This window comes from Oratosquilla oratoria, chromosome 27 (assembly GCF_046742065.1).
Source record: "Oratosquilla oratoria isolate Oo_2021 chromosome 27, ASM4674206v1, whole genome shotgun sequence".
Lineage (NCBI taxonomy): Eukaryota > Metazoa > Arthropoda > Malacostraca > Stomatopoda > Squillidae > Oratosquilla > Oratosquilla oratoria.
Window position 1 is genome coordinate 10,085,755 of NC_134803.1, and position 5,000 is coordinate 10,090,754.

The 5,000-nt window shown below is 33.6% G+C and overlaps 1 protein-coding gene across 1 annotated transcript in view; it reads left to right on the plus strand.

Moving 5' to 3' along the window:
* Positions 1-5,000, plus strand: part of LOC143039889 (techylectin-5A-like) — a 48,411-nt gene that overhangs the window by 5,925 nt on the left and 37,486 nt on the right. The gene's annotated exons all lie outside the window — the stretch shown is intronic.

Sequence of the window (5,000 nt, forward strand, 5' to 3'; positions counted from 1 at the left end):
CCTTTCATGATTCTGTAAATAGCTATCAAATCTCCTCTCTTCTTTGCTCTAGTGTCTGTAGTTCAAGTTTTTCTAGTCTCTCTTCATATGATAGTTTTGTGAGTGTTGGTGCCAATTTTGTAATTGCTCTTTGTATTCTTTCAAGTTTTTTTATACATTTTTTTGTACTTGGTGGCCATATCGTTGCTGCATATTCCAATCTTGGTCTTATCAGGGTGATTAGGATTTTCTTCACCATTTCTTCATCCAGGTATGTAAATGCAATTTTGATTGTTCTTATTAAATTATAAGTTTCTCCAAAAAATTTATTTATATGTTTCTCAGGTGACATATTATTCATAACAATGACTCCCAGGTCCTTCTCATTTTCTACTTTTTTTATTCCTTCTTCTCCCAAATTATTTGATCCTGTTATTCTGTTTTTGCTTTTTCCAAATTCCATTATACTACACTTTTTTGTATTGAACTCCATCTCCCACTTCCTACTCCATTCCTGTACTTTATATAGATCTCTCTGTAGTGATTCACAATCTTCTTCTGTTTTCACTCTTTTTAGTAGTTTTGCATCATCTGCAAAGAAGCTCATATAGCTTTCTATTCCTTCATCCATATCATTAATATATATAGCAAACATTATTGGGGCCAGTACCGTTCCCTGCGGAACACCGCTTATTACTTTATCCCATTTTGAGTGCTGATCTCTTATCACTACTCTCATTTTTCTTTCTTGCAAAAAGTCTTCCATCCAATTTAGCAGTTTTCCCTGTATTCCTCCTTCAGTTTCTAATTTCTTAAGCAACTTCTTATGTGGTACTTTGTCAAACGCTTTCTTTAGGTCTAGAAATGCACGATCCGCCCATCCATCTCTTTCTTGTATTATATCTATTAGCCTTGAATAGAAACATATTAAATTGGTGACGCATGATCGTTCTTGTCTGAATCCAAATTGCCTTGGATTTAACACTTTGGTTTTTTTTTTCTAAATATTTTACCCATCTACTTTTGATCATTCTTTCACAAATTTTTGCTATTGTACTTGTTAGAGAGACTGGTCTATAGTTGGTAGGTTCTTCTTTATTTCCTCCTTTATATATAGGTACTATATTTGCTTTTTTCCAATCTTCTGGAACTTTTCCTTCTTTCAAGGAACTGTTTGGTATGCTATGTATTTTGTCTGCCAGTTCATTCCTGCATTCTTTCAAAATCCAGTTTGCTATTTTATCTGGTCCATGCGATTTTCTGACATCAAGATTACTCAAGTGTGTCAATATTTCATTCTTTGTTACTTCTATTTCTTCCATAGGGGGGACTTTCTCTTTCCATTCAATCTCTTCAGGTTGTATGTTCTCCCTTGTAAACACTGATTTAAAATGTTTGTTCATAATTTCCGCCATTTCCATTTCCTCAGTGTATTCAACTCCCCCTTGTCTTAATTTCTCCAAGTCTTGTTTGTTTTTCAGTTTATTGTTTACAAGTCTGTAGAATAGTTTTGGTTGATCTTTACACTTTTCGTTGACATCTTTTTCATATTTTCTCTTTTCCTCTCTGCACGTTTGTACATATTCATTTCTATAACCGGTATATATTTTTCATTTTTCAGGTTTTCTGTCTTTTTTCCATCTGGTCCAGGCTTTGTCTCTTTTGTCTTTTAACTCTCTACAACTTTTGTTGTACCAGCATTGTTGTCCCCCCACCCTCTTTAAATCCCTGGAAAATATTCTCATCACTTTCTACTGTATTGCTCTTATCTATACTTCTAATCTTTACATATTTATTAGACATTTCATCGTCACTCAGCTGGTCGGGGGGCCGTTTGTTTACCTTTCGCGTTTACCTTTCGCCTGTCTGCCTGGGCCAAGTCCTCTCCTTCCTCATTTCCTTCCATTTCCCTCAGCAATCCCTCCCCTTCTCCTCTTTCCCTACTTTCCCACTACCCCACGAGCAATTTCCCCCCCACCCTTCTCTTTGCGTTGGGATCCACGAAACTTCAATTTTCTTCAGAACGTCTTCTAAGCCGTCCGTTCGTTGAAGTGTGTGTGTGTGTGTGTGTGTGTGTGTGTGTGTGTGTGTGTGTGTGTGTGTGTGTGTGTGTATACATATACATATGTATATATATATATATATATGTATATGTAAATATATGTATATATGTACATATATATATACATATATATATATACATATATATATATACATATATATATGTGTGTGTGTGTGTGTGTGTGTGTGTGTGTGTGTGTGTGTGTGTGTGTGTGTGTGTGTGTGTGTGTGTGTGTGTGTGTGTGTGTTCAGACATTCTGACAGCTTAATATAAGCGGAATAGGAAACACAGGAATCTTAGTCCGATTATATTCCTGACTAGTTTAGCAGGTATGCATAACTGCGAAACTAGTCAGGAATAAACTCGGACTAAGACTCCTGTGTTTATTACTCTATTTACGTCATACATATACATATATATGGATATATACATGTAAATATATATATATATATATATACATACATACATACAAATATATATATACAAATATATATTGGAATTTGGTATGTTATAACACATTTGTAAATGTTCACTTTAAACCCACTATCGGAGAAATAATATTGGAAGTACAGGAAAAATTTTATGTTTCGACTACTATCTGTAGTCCTCTTCAGCAGAATGGTTACAAGAAGTTAGAGTGCAGGTATAAATGAGGTAGTGAGGGGTACAGATAAGGGGATGGGGAAAGTAGAGGGACTCAGGTTACATGCCCTTAATATAGTTGGGTCAAGGAAGTACTGTTGGTGGTATTTTGTCCGACCGCTCTTGACATTAGTTTATTGACTGCTATCCTCGTAATGCAATCTGGGGGCCACTAACCCCTATTAACTCGGTCCCCAAACTACTACCTAACAACCAAATTAAATTTATTTACAGTTATCCAAATAGTATTTTTAGAAAAATTGTAAATGTACATCGGAGGAATAATGTGGACCATAACTCCGGGGTATATAAATTGCCTTTTAAAGACTGTGGTGATGTCTATTGGGGCCAAACTGGCAGGGATTTGTCCACAAGATTAAAGGAACACAAAAATTCCATTAAATATGGACAAGTCAACTCCGCCGTGTTCCTTCATGCCAGCCAAAAAGACCACAGAATGGATTGGGATAATGCAACAATTATTTTTAAATCACATTCTAGCTTTAGTAGGAAAAATTGTAGAATCTTCCTTAATAAAACAATATCCTAACTTCAATACCTCAAAAGGTCAGTGCCCTCCCCCCCCAGATTGCATTACGAGGATAGCAGTCAATAAACTAATGTCAAGAGCGGTCGGACAAAATACCACCAACTGTCTCTCTTTGACCCAACCATATCAAGGGTATGTAACCTGAGTCACCCAACTTTCCCCATCCCCTTATCTGTACCCCTCACTACCTCATTTATACCTGTACTCTAACTTCTTATAACCATTCTGCTGAAGAGGACTACAGATAGTAGTCGAAATATACAGTTTTTCCTGTACTTCCGATATTATTTCTCCGATAGTGAGTTTAAAGTGAATATATATACATATATATATATATATATGTATATATATTCATACATATATATATATATATATATATATATATATATTTGTGTGTGTGTGTGTGTGTGTGTGTGTGTGTGTGTGTGTGTGTGTGTGTGTGTGTGTGTGTGTGTGTATACGTATATATGAATACGTATGTCTTCCATACTTCAATGTAAATATATATATATATATATATATATATATATATATATTTATATATATACACATATATATATATATATATATATATATATTTATATATATATTGATGCTTCAATAGGTTAAGTCACCATCACTTATATATCTGTTCACTGGGACCAATTCAGTGTTGTAAAAATACTTCCCCATGTTCGTATACTTACCAATTGTACTATCATAATGAAGATGGGTTCAACGAAAAATTTCGAGCATGCAAATATATAAGAAAAGTTGTGCTCAATTCATATCTCTCTTGATGACTCAATCATCTAAGTCACTATCATTTGTCACGTGCTAGTCAAGGCACGAGTCCTTGGCTGTAAAACGTTTCAATTTCTGCATGTTGGCCTCCTCGAGTCTCTCGATGTTGATGGCTTAGAAATAAAGTATATTGTGCTTGATAAAAATGTATATCTATTCATTGGAACCCATTCAGTGTTGTACAAATACTTTCCCGAGTTCGTATACTTACCAATTATACTACCATACTGGGGATGGGTTGAACGCAAACCTCGAGCATACATATATTTAAGAAAAGTTACGCTCAGCTTATATCTCTCTTCATGGCTCAATCGGTTAAGTCATAATCACATGTCACGTCCTAGCTAGTGTTCCAATTCTTAGCTATACCAAATTTCAATTTCTGCATGTTGGCCTCCTTCAGTCTCTCGATGTTGATGGCTTTGAATTAAAATGGATTGTAGTTGGTAAAAAATTATATCTACTCACTCGGACCCATTCAGTGTTGCAAATATATATATATATATATATATATATATATATATATATATATATATATATGTATGTATATATATGTGTATATATATGTATATATATATATATATATATATATATATATACATATATATGTATATATATAATGGCAGCTACTCTTTAGATATGAATAACTAGTTCCCATGTTGCTTGATTTACAAAGCAAAGGTATTACCTGAAAGCTATGCATATCTCCTACAAACTTTGTGTGAATAAAAAAGATATATTGAAAAATGTTGAAATTATATAAATAAAAACAATAAATTAACCAAAATAAAAGCAGAAATTTGCATTCAAAAATTATTTATAAATTCATTATGAGATGAAATGTTTTTACCAAGTAAATAACTTCCTCGTTTTATGGGAACCATTGTGCATTTAAATTTTTTAAGATAGAGCAAAAACTATAGAAGTTATTAAAAAAGTTATGACAAAAACTAACATGAGAATGGATTTTTAGATATCGCTTGA